Source organism: Bactrocera oleae, chromosome X, assembly GCF_042242935.1.
Source record: "Bactrocera oleae isolate idBacOlea1 chromosome X, idBacOlea1, whole genome shotgun sequence".
Classification (NCBI taxonomy): Eukaryota; Metazoa; Arthropoda; class Insecta; order Diptera; family Tephritidae; genus Bactrocera; species Bactrocera oleae.
In genome coordinates this window covers 19,543,559-19,560,930 of record NC_091541.1, presented here as the reverse complement: position 1 = coordinate 19,560,930, position 17,372 = coordinate 19,543,559, and the positions used below count along the sequence as shown (strand labels likewise).

Genomic DNA, 17,372 nt, shown 5'->3' with positions numbered 1-17,372 from the left:
GTTCTTTGGCATGCGTATTAAGGAAAATTCGAATAACCAAAATAAAAAATAGAAATTTAAGAACATGTATATAATGAGGGAAAAATTAAAATTAAATTAATGTAAATTTAATAAAAAAGGTATATAAGAAATAAAAAGAGAAATTGAACTTCCTCTGTGATAGGGTTTGAACTCCGGCAAAATATTTGATCCAAATTTGCGATGAGGAACTGTGCTATACAAATAGCATCACAAATACTATTTTAACTTAGCTGTCTAATGTGTTAACTGAAACAGCTATCGTCGTTTACTTGTTTCAAATGACCAATTTGTATGTGAATATTTTTCAAATTGCCGTTTCTTCACTCACATGCCCAAATATATTTGCATATATGTACACATATATGCATATGTATGTATATCCCTCAATATGAGTTTTGTTAAAAATCAAACATTCGCCTATTTTTTTGTGTGCGTCTGGTCAACCACATTTGGTTTTCATATGGAATTTTTACCGCAAATGCGTACATTGAATTTGTTGAATAGGTTCAGTAAAATTGAAGAATCAGTCAAAATTTTTAAATTTTACAATTTCTTCCATTAAAAATCCAACCATCCATTACCTCGCATTTGTATGTTGCCCACAAGCTGCTTCCTCACGACGATGCTAACGATCAGAAATTGAAGAATTTGTCTGATGTTATCCTCAGAAAGGAGAATTGACAACATGGCCTATTAGCGACTTGAAATATTATTTTAATTATTTCATTAATTATATATGACATTATGTTATAAAATTTTTATAAAATTGCCATTCAAATGAAATCTTTAATTACTTTTATATGTTCTAAGCACACTGCATATAGTACTTTTATTTGTTTACATAATAGCATTATATTATAGTTTTTCGATTTAGCCCATTTTATCTAAATACGACGCTATGAAAATGCAGCCCAATCGTTAGGCGTAGTGTTTCAAAAGAGCATAAGTAAACTTTCATTAGCAAGGCACTGCAAAAAGCAAAAACGCGACAACAAAACCGACCGACATTGTCGCAAATTGTCGATTCGAACATATGTTGTCAACTCCGCGACGATGCGCAAAATTCATCGTCAATATGTGTGCGAGCTTGTATGTATGTATGTTTGTCGGCAAAGTCGTCATGTCGTTTTTTTCAACGTTTTGTCAGAACTCAATTTTTTGCTTCGCCACAAGGGCAGAGGCGTTTCAACGGAGGATTTCTATCATATTATAATATTTACGTAAAAATATAAATACCCATAAATTTATACTTATTTAAATGTTTTTAAAATAAATTCGATTAATAAAAATATATCTCAAGTAATTATGTGACAGTGCACCCCCTGACCCCTCCTTGCCAGCGATCGTTCAACTTGTTTCGTTCTAGCTGTTCTCGCAAAACGCAAAAAGTGAAGAAAACTACTTATGAATGTATGTGTGATTTTCACATTTGTATAAATACGCTTCAACAAGGGAATATTGAATAAACCTAAACATATAAACATATATTCTTGAAATATTCTAATTATTTCGGTTCGTAAAATATGCTATTAAGTAACTTTGTTGAGATATGCTAAGATTTCAATTAATAAAACAAAAAAATTAAATAAAATTAAGTTTCATGAGTTTCAGGATTCGATGGTAAATGCTTACAACCTAAGCCACCAGAAAACTGGGAACGCGGCCGCTTAGCCATTGTTTTATTGTCATTCTTTGCCCACTACATATTGTTCATGCAACGCACAAAAATGTGTTGAAGAATTTATCTATTAATTACTTATTTTATTTAAGCCTCTTATATAATTTGAAGGATTATTTTAAATTACAAAAATTTGATTTTTTGTGCAAATGTAAATCATCATGTGCATAATTTATTTAAGAAGAGTTTTTGTGTCTATTCATAGCTTTTTCCTCGGCCATTGCGTGGTGTATTTCTAAGGTTCGAAGTTGTATTTTTCGATGTTCCCTCTTGTGAAAAGCATAAATTGGTACTTCTTAACATTTGCGCCTTCTCTATTCATTAACATTCTCTGACATAAGATAAAAAACGCTAAGCTAAGAACGCCAGTTAGATTTTGACTATCACCTCGTCCAGACCTGTTTTAATAAACCAATATTCCACATATATCGGCTACATTTATAGATGTGATCAATAATGTATTAATTAATTAAATCAGTCCCCCATGGGGGTCAATGTAATTATTTTGGGTTATTTTGGACTTTCAGACCCTGTACTTTGTATAACGTCGATATGTTAAATATATTAGTGACATGTTGTATCAAGTAAATGTGTACATTATTCCCCGATTAAACGATAATAATAATTCTTTCAAGATCTTTCCAGTGACCTACTGTATCCATTATAATGATTTGCATATTCCTGGTTAACTTGTCTATCTGATTGTACGTCCGTAACTTGAGTAAAATTTGTGATATCTTGATGAAACGTGGTACACGAATATCTTAGAACTCAAAGGGCGTTCCTATTGCAGATGGATGGAATCGGACTATTGCCAAGTCCACAAAATGGCGCTAAGCGAAACTATATAAAGGTCTATAACTAAGCTCCAAGTTAAGGTACGAAACCGGTGGATATGCGGGGTGAAAATATTTAAGAAGTGGGCGTGGTCCCACCCTCTTAATATGTTTAATGAGCATATCTCACAAGTGATCTCACTAGATCTATTGCAAACAAATTTGCTGCAAGAAAGTCATTCGGACATTTCTTTATACACTGTGAAAATCTCCATACAATGGTTATGTTGAAAACTACTAAAATACCGATAACTCAATAAATAATTTCGCCAGAAACATTCAGGTTTACACCCAAGATGATACGGAAAAGATTAATAGGAATTGGTTTCAAAAGTGGACAATGGGCGTTGCACCGCCTACTTTTAGATTAAATTTTATATCCCTCAGGAAATAATAAACTAATTTCAACCAAATTCAGTGAAAACCTCTTCTTAATAATAGTGTGCCTTTGAGTCTACACAACGTAAAATCCGGTCCATACTTAAATTAGTATTCGGACTTCCTGTTTGCTTTATACCGTATATACGGGTCAACATAAAGGATTCCTTAAGAAAGTTTCAAGAGCGTCTGTCTTAAAATATTGTAAACTTTTGCCTAAAATGAATAAAATCGGGTCAATACTATCGCTAAACCCCATATACCGAATATTCAAATTTTAAACTTTCGATTGAATTTATAGCGTATATGTATACCATTCAATAAGTAAAATGTGGTAGAAACATTAAGTGAACGTTATATTATATATTGGATATGTTAAAGTTTAGTTCTAAAAATATGTGAAACTACCCCAAATTCTATACTGCAGCTGGTTAAAACAAAACTAATATTTTATTAAATAAGTTCCTAAATAAGACGCCTCTATGACTCTCTATACTCTCCAAGTATGAGCTCTTAATTGTAACGGGAATTTATCATCAGACAGAAAAGTTCATATTTCGTTTCCAACAAATTGGAAAATATTACATCTCGTTTCATAGATTTTGTAGGAAATTGAACGCTCTATAAATGGTCTGTTTTGTAAACCTAGCTGTCTTAAATATATTAACAGTGAATGTTAGATTATTTTAAGGCCAAAATTTGTTTTTCGTATGAATTTTAAACCTCAATGAAAAATAATAATTTTAAATTGCAAGACTCATAGTTTGCAGGAAATTTACTTTTGTTCTCCTAACGATTGTTTGTATCACCGCAAAATAATCCAGTTAGATATAGGCTTATATAACGGGTGATTCAAATATAGGTTCTTTTTTCAATAAGCTTTTATTGACAGATCACGCATGAGTCGTGTCAAGCTGACATATCATTTTTGTTCAGTATTGCTTGGCTTTTCATCATGGAAAGATTTACACCTGAACAACGTTTACAAATTGTAAATAATGGGCTTCGCGCACTTCGCTCAACATAATCGGCATACTGAGCGTACTATTCGCAACACCATCACCATTTTGAGACCCAGTATTTATTATAGGATAATATTCGACCGACTAGACTACGCACGCAGTGAAGAGTTGATTCGGCGACGATCGCAGCAACTCGGACTGACGTATGGAACGACTTGGCGCATTTTACGTGGAGATCTTACATTAAAAGCGTACAAAATACAGCTTGTGAACTGAAGCCGCTCGACCTTCCCAAGCGACATCACTTCGCTCTATGCACTCTTCAAAAGTTCTAAAAAGATCCGACGTTTTCGAGCTAAATTTTTTTCAGCAATGAGAACCATTCCCTTAATGAGTATGTAAACAAGCATAATTGCCGCATTTGGGACGAAGAGCAACCCGAAGAGATTCAATAGCTGCCATTTGATTCAGAAAAAACCACGGTTTAGTGTGGTTTGTGGGCCGGTGGATTCATCGGTGCTTATTTCTTCAAAAATGATGCCGGTGAGATCGTAAACGTCAATGGTGACGGTTGTCGCGCCATGATAACCGACCATTTGATGGCTGACATTGAAGCTCGTGATCTAGGCGCCATTTGATTTCAACAAGCCGCGCCACTTCCCACACATCGCATTAATCAATGGATAATTTAAGATAATTTCACGTTTTGGGCCGGTCGGTTGGCCACCAAGATGGTGTGATATCATACCGTTAGACTTTTTCCTGTGAGGATATATAAAGTTTTAATTCTATGAGGACAATCCTGCTTCGATGCAGGCCTTGGAGCAAAACAACACACGTGTCATTCGCCAGTTACCAGTCGAAATGCTCAAACAAGTCAGCGACTCAACGGATGGACTATCAGAGGCGTATCCGCGTCCAACATTTGAAAGAGGTAATCCTCAAAAAATAAAAGCCGATGAATGTTCTTTCGCGTGATAATAAACACTCTCCTTTGAATTTGAACTTTCTGTGTTTTTTTCTTTAAAAAAGTAGGGAACCGTAAAATGGATCACCCTATATATGGAATATAAATAATCAGGATGACGAGGTGAGTTGAAATCCGGATGTCTATCCGTCCGTCCTAAATGAAATTTGGTACATGTGTTCCTCGGCAAAATAGTGAGGACGAGTTTGTAGATGGACGTAATCAGACTACTGCCACACCCACAAAACGCCATTAATCAAAAACTTATTAAATACCATCACTATGCACTAAATTGAGATATAAACCTATAATTGAGTACAGGGTGTCACAATAGCAGGGGCACCTGTGGGCCAAAAATTTTGAAAGCAATGGGCTTTACCCCGCCCTTTATTAGGCTTAATATACATATCTCCTAAACAACTATATCTAAAATAACCAAAATTTTCTACTCTACAAAAATGGTCTGAATAATGTTTCGATTAGGTAGGTAATATAAATATCTCCTAAACAACTATAGCTAAAATAACCAAAATTTTCTACTCTACAAAAATGGTCTGAATAATGTTTCGATTAGGTAGGGGTTCACGAGATAAACAAAATAGGTAAGGAAGGGCTAAAATCGGTTGTGACCGAACATTTCATACTCTTGCAACTTGTAAGGAACATAGGCGGAGGAACACCTACAGGTTTTGGCAAAACCTTATATTAAACTCCATGACATGATTTCTTCTATTTAAGAAAATAGAATACACTGTTAGAAAGAGATTCTTTCTGAATTTCATTCAGATTCCTAACGTATTGATCGATAGGTGCGGAATAGAGTGAACCGGACATTCAAAAATATTTATGTCAGGTATATGGGGGCTAAGGGAAGTGTTGGTACCAGTTAAAGCACGATTTCGGCAATTTTTGGACGTGAGATGAAATATCTAGAGGGTACTATTTGTGCAAAGTTTTATTCTGATAAATTTATTATTTGACTTGTATATGTTCTATAAAGGGAAATAATCAGACGGAATTAAAAAGTTTGTTACATATGAATTAAGTTTGGTTGTCTTCCGATGTCGCAATGTCTAATAGGAATGTTTGGGTAATCTCACGCACCAAATTTTGTTGAAAGTGGTCGAGCAGTTTCTGAGATATAGGATTGCACTTAGAGGTGGGCGGTGCCATTTTAAGCCCACAGATCTCGCTGGCTACTGCGATCTCCTATACCAAATTACAATTTTGTATCTTAATTTGCGGCTTAGTTATGGCATTTTAAGGGGTTTCATTTAATGGCGTTTTGTGGGGGCCGCAATGATCCGATTCCGCCCATCTGCAATGCTAAGAAATATGTGTAACAAGTTTGGTCAAGATATCTCAGTTTTTACTTAAGTTATCGCTTGCACGGACAGACCGGATTTTAATTCTTCTCGTCATCCTGATCATATACATACAGTAACGAGCTAAACTCCAACAAGTTAAAGACGCTTTTATTTTAACTAAGTATATTTCATCAGTTATAATTAAAACTTATGTTTTTATTTTTGAAATGTTGTGTGTGAACATCATATTTTACCTGTACTGTAAAGGTGCCAAGCTCATACAACAATAAAAGTAACTAAAATGTTACAGTTATGCTCGCGCGTCATGTGAGAATTTATTACCGCTATTTTTTAGAATTGCGATAAGCACGCGGTAATTTTTTTGTTTGTTAAGTGATAATTGAGTTGTGAAGTAACAAATGTGTCCATGCAGCCTGAAAATACGTAGAAAATTTTGAAATTATTAAAGGAGGAGCAATCTGTGCGTAAAATTGCAATAGAATGCAGGGTTCGTCATATGACCGTGCATAGGTTTAAACGAAAATATTTGAAAACCACGTCTAACAACAAAGGTGATCGTGGCAAAAAAAATACGGACCGACAATATCGCCATCAGGCACCTATGAGCATTTGACTGAGGAAGATTGGGATATGGTAAGTTTAAAATCAAAAAAAAATTTTAATTATAAAAATATTCACTTTACTTTTAATTCCAAAGGTAATACGGTCTGATGAGACGAAAATAAATCGTTATCAGTCTGATGGACGTTCATGGTACTGTACACGGGACCCTAACACGATTAAACCAAACCATATTTTCCAAACTGTAAGGCATGGTGGCGGGTCAATCATGGTTTGCGGGTGTTTCACCAAAAATGGTGTAGGTCGTCTGGTACGTATTGATGGAGTCATACGTAAATAGCAGTCTCTGACCATTTTACAACAAAATTTGCCGACAGTCATCGAAGATTTGTGTATTGCTGCTGAAAAAGTTATCTTTCAGCCAGACAATTGACCGAAACACACGCCTCGCCTTGTACAAGATTGGATAAAACGTCAAAAATGTTCGACCCTTAAATGGCAACCGGAGTGATGTCAACGCGCAGCTAGCGAAGTACCCTAATCCTCATAAGGGGATTAATGAGGTGTGGAAGCGGATTCAAGAAGTTTGGAATGCAATACCCCGCATTTTGTATCGAAATATACAAAAAGTATGCCTATCCAATTGAACGCTTTAAAAAAAGCTAAGGGGTTTTAGAGCAAGTATTAATTTTATATAGGTCTATGTTTTAATATCACATTGAGTCCAAAACTGTAACATTGAGTTTTTTTTTGCATTATTACTTTTAAACATATTGAATCGTTATTTAATTACCATGTTTAGTTACTACTTGTATAATAAAGCTAAGGCTAAAATTAATTGAAAACATAAATGGAATCATTAAAGTCGGTGTTTATTTTGGTTTTTGGCGTCATTTTAGAATGGATCACTGGGGATTTTTACAGTATTGAACGTCATTGTATAGGTATACAACTCGATATCTATCTCTATTAGTTTCAGGTGATACAAACAACCGTTAGGCGAACAAAACTATTGTACTTTGTAGCTACATGTTGAATACTTTTGGTACAGCAGTAAATTTCCTATAAGACTAAAAAAAAAAAAAAACGGCTATAAAATTCAAAGAAAGAACACATTTTCCGTAAAATTGTCAAATTTCAATCGTTAATATCTTTTAAGCGGTAAGGTCTACGAAATAGACCCTTTCATAGAGCATTAAATTTCCTGCAAAATTACGACGAAATTTTTTTTCAAGCAAATGGAAGAGAGATATAAATTCTTTTATCTGATAATAAGAAACAAATAGAAAACCGTTAAGCGAGCGACCTTTCTGTTACAATTAAGAGCTTATACTTGGAAAGCATTTCATACCATATATATCTGTCAATGTGGGGGTTATTTTAATGACACTGACAGAGCGTCTTTTTCTAATAACAGTGTATCTTTGTGCTTTAAATGGATGAAATCGGGGGAAAACTTGCTTTAGCCCCCATAAAACTGATATTCGGGATTTTGGAACGGTTGGTCCATATATATGTTATTGTTTATATATTTAAAAAAATGTTGGAAAATAAGTTTTTCAAGTAAACTATTTCTCTGCCACCAATATATCCTATGATATTTTAAGAAACTTAAGTGGAAACGTTTTTCTGAAAGTTGTAAAATTATATCAACGCTTTCGCGCTCAAAATAAATGAAATTTTTCTTGGTCTAAACTTCATATCTGTAATATAAATAATTAATTAAAATTCTTTGGTTGACGTGCTTCACATCAACTCGGTTGAATTTATATCACATATATCTCATTTAAAGATGATTTTTGTATAATTTTCGCTAACGGGAAGTATTCTATAGTAACAAATCTAAGTGAGTCTATGAGTTTAAAATAAGCGATAAGATATCAAATTTGATTGTAATCCATTTACGATTTCATCGAGCACAGAATTTGAACCCTCTCACCAAATTTTTTTTATATAAAGTTTTGTGAACTCCTGAAGGTATTTCCGCGGTTTTAATCCTGGCAAGCTGCAAGAGTATGAAATTACCGGTTACACCCGAACTTGGCACTTCTTTACTTGTTTGTTTTTATTTTTTATTGTTATACTCTCGCAACCTGTTGCTACAGACTACTTGTATAATAGTTTTGTTCACCTAACAGTTGTTTGTATCACCTAAAACTAATCGAGTTAGATATAGCGTTATATGTACAGCACCCCGCTAACCCATTAGAAACAAGGAAAATTATTCATATAATTTTGCGTTCAGAGCCAAATAAACCAAAAATTATTACGATATGTGAATGCAAATTTTTGTAGAATATTTATTTGAAATATTCTGTTTTCATACAATTGAGAACAACCTCAATTTTTTTAGTACTTTTAATAGCGCCACACAATTCATCTCTGATGAACCAGAAATCACAAATGCTAAACTCCAAGTGAAGTTAACATTTAAATGTGATTTCGTATATAAGTCCCGCTAATTGCAACGGTATATTTTTTTTATTTTTGGCACGGAGTAATATGTAGTGCACAACCTACTTAATGCTTCAGCAGTGGAAAAAATTCAAATTATTCGTCTAGCAACTTTCCCCAGTACGTTATTCGTAAATTTTTATATATATTTACCATGTTTCTAATAGGTTGGCGGGCTACTGTATATATATAATAAAGATGAAGAGACGAGTTGAAATCCGGGTGACTGTCTGTCCGTCTGTGAAAGCTGTAACTTGAGTAAGTATTGAGATATCTTTACGCAACTTGGTACACATGTTTTTGGTACCGTAAGACAGTTAGTATTGCAGATGGGCGTAATCGAACCACTGCCACGCCCACAAAACGCCATTAATCAAAAACAAATAAATTGTCATAACTAAGCTCCGCAATAAGATACAAGACTGTTATTTGGTACAAAGGATCACATTAGGGAGGGGCATCTGCAGTTAAATTTTTTTTAAGTGGGCGTGGTCCCGCCCCTAATAAGTTTAATGTGCATATCTCCTAAACCGCTAAAGATATAATAACAATCTACACTGAGAACAAATATTCTTAGCACTTCTATCGACAGTGTGAAAATAGGTGAAATCGGGTGACAACCCCGCCCACTCCCCATATATCGGTACTGTTAAAAACTACAAAACGCGCGTTAAATCCAGCCCTAAACACGCCAGAGACATAAAATTGTATCTCTGGGATGGTATGATATAACTTTATAGGAAAATGATTAGACAGAGGGAGTGGCACCGCCCACTTTCAGGTGAAAATCCATATCTTGGGATGTGCTTAACCGATTTCATCCAAATTCGGTACATAACATTTTTCTCATATTCGTATGTTATAGTACGAAAATGGGCGAAATCTGATTACAACCACGCTTATTTCCCATGTAGCACAATTTTAAATTCCATCTGATTCTTTCACTTTTCACTATGCATATCAAGCAACAATGATTGTATCGGGGTGAAACTTTGCGTGAATAATTCGTTTAAAGTATGCCACCTTGTTACTAAAAATTGTCTAAATCGAACCAAAACTGTTCAAGCCCCTAGGTACTGAATATGTGGACCCCAGTGCCGATAGTTGACTTTTTACCGAAAATATCGGTTAATGTGTAAGATATATAATTGAAATTCATATAATAATATAAATAAATGAAACACTCGATATTAATATGTCTTTGAATCGGATTAACACTTCATTTATTATAAAATTTTGCCAACACCTGAGTAATTTACCGGGCTTTGATCCTTGCAAGTTGAGAGAGTATAAAATGTTCGGTTATACCCGGACTTAGAACTTCCTTACTTGTTTTCTATATAATCAAAAACAGAGTAGCAGAGTAATGAAATTATGTGCAGCCAGCATTTCCGAAATTTGCCTAATTGTAAATATTTGCGTAACATTCATTCTAACGCTTGCAACACCTAACAAAAGTGTAAAAACTTCTTAAATTTATTAACTTGTATATTATTTAGGAAATTTTAAACCACATGCGAGGAACCAAGCCGCGAATAAAAAGATGATTTTAAGTTCTACCATGTTATCCATAATTAGACTTAAAGTAAATAAGTGAAAAAGTATCAAAAAAGTGAGAGTAATGTGGAGTGAGGCTACCGAGACGGATCTAAAGAGTTTCGGCGAGAAAAAATGCCACAGCTTCGATCGGTTGGTCGAAATCCGCTGTTTTATAAATCTCCAACGGCAGTGAGGACAGTCTAGATTAGTGAATGATTAAATGCAATTTAATCACTTCAAATTTTTGGTGGTAACATGGTATAAGGTATACACATAAATGAGTGTACTGTTATAGTATATCTTTATGTCAAAAATGAAGTGAATTGGGTCAATACGTAACGATATGTCGTAACAATAAAATCGGATTAAACTTCCGGTTGGCTTTATACCATATATATCGGTTAATACGTAAGGTATGTTAGGAAATTTAAGTGAAAATATAACACTTTAGTTTAACACCGAAAATGTGTGAAATTGGTCCATGAAATTCCCCATTAGCTCATATGTGTTTCGTTATATCAGCAGACTTTGTGCCAAATATAACGGTGAATGTGTGAACTATCTTCTTTGGCATGAAGCCAATCATATATAAAATATCGGCCAATATTTAAGATGTCTAAGTAAAATTAATTGAGCGGAACTCAATAGTTTTAAATTTAGCCTCCTCGATTGACTTTTCTTAAGCTACATTAGATGTCATGGACTCACTAAATTTTATTACTATATTTTCCCGAAAGCGAAAATTATATTAAAATCATCCTCAAAATGAGATATGTTATATGTGACATGATATTGCAATTCATTCACGATTTCGTCGAATAATGATTGGTGTTTTTTTCGCTTGCGCACTCACCTTTTAGCACTTGTTTGTACTTTCAGTCACCAATTTATTAAAACAAAACGGATACGGTCGGTACGGCTTATAAAAAATACGGGCGGAAAATTGTGACGTCTCGATGGCTCGATTTTACGCTTACGAAAAAGAAGCCCTCTGGTGCAGTGTTACCTTTTGAGTGTTGGGAATTGTGGTGTGATGTGATGTGTATGTGTGTGTGGTCTGAGTGGTGTGATATCTGCGTGGTGTGATGTCTGCAGGGGTGGTGTGTGTTAGTGGGTCGAGTCTTCTTGTGGATCATGTTGATGTGGTGTGTTGGCGCTCAGTGGCGCGATGGAGGGGAGGCGTAACTCATCTAGCCATCCCGCCCCTCTGGGCGAATTCTAGCCTAACAACCGCTGTAGTTGCTGCAACGTGCCAACAACGCTGCTGAGGCCAGTGGAGCGGCGGTATGTTGGACTGGGCTGCCGACGCCGCGTTGATGCCTCCTGTCGGCTCGGTCTGGATGGAGGTGGAGCTGCCTGTCTTCGGAGGTGATCCGGATGGCTGCTCTGCTGCGATCTGCTGCTTGGGGCGCGTTGGCGCCCGACGGCCCGCTTTGGGGTGCGGTGCAGCATGGTGTGGTGCTGTCTATTGCACAGTTTGCAAAACGTAACCGACGTACATTCCGGAGTCGTATGGACCATAGCCAAACATTTGAGGCAGTGCCCATGAGCTTGGACAACCTGCTGACGTTGGAGGGGCTGCATACTTTGAAAAATGCTGTAGTGTTGCAGCCGGTGTGTGCGTCGACACAGTAGGCATCGGCTGCGTTGAGGTACCGTTGCTAGTGCTGATGAAGGTGGTAGTGGTCGCGAACCATTACGGGGAGCTTTTGCAGGAACGATTGCCGCTGCGGTTCGTGGTGTTGCAGTTGCCCCAGGGCGCGACACATTGATGGCGGACCTCACAGCTGGCGTTGGTGTTGCTGCCATATCTACTTCCATTTTTATCTGTAAGAAGAAGTTGGAATGGTTATACATTTGTGGCATGTAAATTTATGGCGAATGTGCCACTGTATGTGGCAGGAATGGATCGTCAACTTGATCGATCATTGCGGTTAGAATGTTTAGAATGATTGGTTTACAACGGTTTTGTCTTTTGCGGGTTTATCGGTTAGTTATATGACTAATTCATTTGCGTCGCGGTAATATCGGCGGATTGTTCGTTATTTGCGAGAGGAGATCAACTACTCGTATATAACCGTCGGAACCGTAATATAGTTTTTCTATGCAGCCAAGCCGCCATTCTGTGGGGGTAGACAATTCGTGTATGATAACACAGTCTCCAAGCTTTGGTGCGGCTGAAATCATGATGAAGAATTTACGACGAAGCGAGCAAATGCCGCGAGAAAAGCCTCCTTAGTCAGGTTCGTACATAGCTCGAGGTGCACTGCTTTTGTCGTAAAACAGACAAAGACAGCCACATAGCCTTTCATTATGGTGGGCGACCTTAGCATGGACGCCTTTATTTAAAAAGGCCCAGCAAAATCGACACCTGTGACCTGTGAAAGGCAGAGCGAAGTTACAGCGTTCCGGTCGAAGTGCTGCCATAATCTGCGTTCGCTACTTCTGCTTATGCAGAGTGCAGATCTTGCACATGAAAATGCATTTTTTTATTTGGGGCTTAAGTCGGGGAATATAGAACTCTTGGCGGACTATATGTTGCATTAGGTGATGTTCTGCGTGGAGCATAAGTAAGTAGATATAATTAAAGTAGAGTGGCAAGTCGAGATTTCTCTGGTATGAGTAGAGGGTGGCGTTCATTATACGTGAGGCTTGAATTGGCAAGCCGACCATTCGCACGAAGCAGACCTTTCGTGTCCAGGAATGGGTTAAGAACTAAAAGGGAACTCCTTTTGTCAACTAGTTTTGATTCTCTTAATAGTGTTATATCGCGGCTGAAGTAGCGCATTTGAGTTGACGCGATTAGAGCGACCTTTGCCTTTTGCAATTCTAGGTGCGTCAATGTATCGCATATTCTGAGGGAACTCCCTTAACTTAAATTTTAAGTCGCTCTATGACCTTTAACATATAGGCGATTACTCTGAGGGCGGGCTCGGCAGAACGATGAGAGGTGCTCAAGGGTGTCAGTATCCTCCACTTACGTGTGAAAGGAGTCGTTTTTCGACTTTCTGGGGCTATTATATTGCGCATGGGCGATTGTCGCCAATAATCGGGAGATTCTGTTAACCATCGGGGACCATTCCACTAGAGGGTGGTGGTGGTAAGGTGCAGCGGTTTGCACCCGCTTGTACCGAGATCGGCAGGATTGTCAGCACTGGTTACGTGTCGCCAAGTGGCTGATCCCACTAGGTCAAGTATTTAAGACGTTCGTATTGGGTAGTTAGGAAATCTTTCATTTGTTGCCACGTGGGGCAATTTGTTCGTAATGACAGCGATTGCTCCCATAGAAGTAATGATTTTTCTGGTAATGGTAAATAATGCACTGCGCATATGTTTACCAGTATAGGGTCCCAGCTTTCTGTGGGAATATTTTGTGTCGATAGAACCGACAAGCAATTAGAAACAGTGGATTGAAGTTTGATAAATTCTTCACTTGTTTCCTTTTGAATTTTTGGCAAGTTCATTAATATCGATATTTGTTTATCGACCAATATTCTTTCGTTTTCGAATCTTGATTTAAGAGCTTCCCAAGCCAAATTGAAATTATCGTCATTAAGTGCGAACTGTTTTACTACTACGCCTGCTTGACCTTTTGTTTTGTATCGAAGGTGATACAATTTTTGTGCGTTTGATAATTTTGGGTGGTTCATGTAAACGGCTGTAAACATGTCCTGGAAGGACGGCCATTGTTCATAACCACCATGAAATATTTCTGTGTCACATGCGGGCACCTTGAGATGGATGCCTGAACTTGCCTCTTGACTTTGTACTTGTGGCAGCTCTACTCGCTGATGTGGAGTAGGTGCAATTACTTTTATTAGCTTTAGTTGATCAGAAATCATTGCTTTAGTTTGTACGAACTGGTCTAAACAGTTTTCATATTTGGCGTAAGCCGAGGACTTAAAGTTTTCTGGTAAATCTGAGTCGTCAGATTCTACTATGGCGTCATATGAAGCTTGGAGACGTATCCAAAAATTGTCGAGATTTTCCTTTTTGATTTCTAATGTCGATTCAGAATTATCTTGAATCGGAGAAGAAGAAAATCGAGTGTATCTTATTAAACTGTCACTCTCAGCAATGAATTTACCGTATGTAATGTCTTTCTACTTTTTTTGCTTTGTAGCACCTTGCTTTGAGCGTGTCGCTTCTGCAGGTGTACATGGACTTCTTTCGTCAGAAATCATTTTTGGAACTTTTAGCAACTGAGTCGTTTTAGAATCTTTCGAGTCTGAGCTCATTTAAAAGATGTGCCGAAATAAAATAAAATATGTTCAATGTAAGAAATATATGTAGGTATATGTTTGAAACCTCTTTTAAGAAAATAAGAGTTTTTTTTTTTTGAAATTAACAAATTAATGACGTTTTTAAACTCGTATGAGTAACTTAACGCTTTTAAGATAATAAGAGTTTTTATTTAATGAAATGAATATATTACACGTATTTCGTGTTTTATCGCTGTTTTTTTAAATTTAATATTATTTAATTGATTAATATTAAACGCAAATGTTTTTTTATTTTTAATTTTATTTGTATGTATTATGCGTCCGTAATTCCTATAAGGTATACCTAAAAGCGGATCAGCTGATACATATGTACTTGACGTTATGCGCAATTGAGAGTTCGTCTTAGAGATCAATGCACTTTGTACATATGTACATATGTATTTATGTAATATATTATGTTTAAATATTTTTGCGCAATCTTGCTTGTTTTTGTTGGTCAAAGAACAAGGGGTATGTGCGAGTATGTGCCAATGTGGACTTAGAATATTATATGTATATATGTAATCCTACTTGTTTTTGTTTAACAAAGAACAAGGGGTATTGCGGAATATTTGCCAATGTGGACTTTGAAGCGAAGTACTTATGTATGTTTGTATACCTTCGCGTGTATATATGTACGCAGTGCGAAAAGACCGCGAAAAGGAAAAAATTTACCGCAGGTATTCTTGTAAAATGTATGTATATACAAGTATGTATGGATATCACGTAATATATTTGTGCGAAATGTATGTACGCAGTGCGAAAAGACCGCGAGAAGTAGAATAATTTACCGCAGATATTCGAGTGAAATGTATGTATATATAGCAATTATTAGTATTATATGTATGTTTGTATGTTTTCATACATATATTAATGCTGCAAACGGAGGTTTTCTCCTAATATAGTATCTATATATTTATATATGTAAAATATAATATGTATATGTATGTATCATAAATTGCATTGGCCTTTATATATTAGTCACTTCACAGCACTTATTTTGTTTCTCACTTAAGTTATATATTATATTATATATATTCTTTTTTTTCGATTTTATAGGCTTTTTTGTTTTTTTTTTTGTTCACTCCATAGTGCCGCTCACTATGACTCGAAGGACCAATAAATAATTGTTTCGCTTGCGCACTCACCTTTTTGCACTTGTTTGTACTTTCAGTCATATACGGGCGGAAAATTGTGACGTCTCGATGGCTCGATTTGCTAACGAAAAATAAGCCCTCTGGTGCAGTGTTACCTTTTGAGTCTTGGGTTGTGTAGAGTTGTGGTGTGATGTTATGTGTATGTGTGGGTGGTCTGAGTGGTGTGATGTCTGCAGGGGTGGTGTATGTTTGTGTGTGTTAGTGGGTGGAGTCTTCTTGTGGATCGTGTTGATGTGGTGTGCTGGCGCTCAGTGGCGTGTATAGAGGGAGGAGGCGTAACTCATCTAGCCAATGAAGTTTGGCAACACATTGAGATTATGAAATGTTCTGTTACAGCCGAAATTAGCCATTCATTACTTGTTTTTATTTTCGGTTAAATTTTAGTAGTCTACCAATAGTTGTAATCGGTCGAACTTTATATCGCTATATGCGGACTATCTTTTCTTGAGTCTACTTTATGTAATTCACGACCAAAAATAAATTAGGCCGGCTTTAACGGACTTTCTCATAACAACCACATTTCAGAGATATTGCTTTTAAAGGAATCTGTGTATTTGGTATATTAAGGTCTGGTGGCGTTGACCCATGTTGGGGGCGCTAAGTTTTGCTAAGAATAAGTCGATGGTATTAGAAATGGCATTATATGGAGAGTCGCATGGTGTTTTCATAGTTGTTTCACCTATAGGTGGTACCATACTTATTGTCAAAATCGTAGTAATAGGTGCCAAGCTGCTAAGTCATCTTTGTCGTCGAATATAGCGCTTTTGGCTTTATTCCTATATGTAAATTTATTGAGTTGATGGGGAAAACCTTAACCAAAGGATCGGGATTCATCATATTAAGGAAATGATTTTTGAACTAAGTCCTAGACCAATTGCATTCATATTTATCGCTAAGCTACATAATTTTTAAGTAAACTTGTCCACTAAATTTTATTAAAACATCATACATTTCGAAAATCGGAAATTGCTATGGAGGGTATATTGAAGGCAGAGAAAACTCTGGACTGATTGCATTAACTTTTGACTTTGCTCAGGTATACTTAAGAACATATTTTCAAGTAAATTTATAGATATATAACTCACACACTGACCGACATATTCGGCACAAAGTTCGTTAGTATAAAATATATTAAAATCATTATATGTAGTACTCGTATACATATATGAGAGTTCGGGTAATTCGTAGACCAATTTAGTATACTATTTTCGGCATGAAACTATAGTATA

At 36.2% G+C, this 17,372-nt stretch overlaps 2 protein-coding genes and 1 long non-coding RNA gene across 5 annotated transcripts in view; 2 read left to right on the top strand and 1 right to left on the bottom strand.

The window, feature by feature from the left end:
* The window catches only part of LOC106626301 (Na(+)/H(+) exchange regulatory cofactor NHE-RF1), a 167,592-nt gene that overhangs the window by 27,484 nt on the left and 122,736 nt on the right, over positions 1 to 17,372 (top strand).
* Positions 1 to 17,372, top strand: part of LOC138858218 (Na(+)/H(+) exchange regulatory cofactor NHE-RF1) — a 131,909-nt gene that overhangs the window by 27,629 nt on the left and 86,908 nt on the right. The gene's annotated exons all lie outside the window — the stretch shown is intronic.
* LOC138858027 (uncharacterized) lies at positions 6,347 to 16,244 on the bottom strand. Its single transcript, XR_011397305.1, has 3 exons — positions 16,135 to 16,244; positions 11,578 to 12,551; positions 6,347 to 6,583 (listed from the first exon to the last, which is right to left on the bottom strand). It is a non-coding gene; the product is annotated as an uncharacterized lncRNA (long non-coding RNA).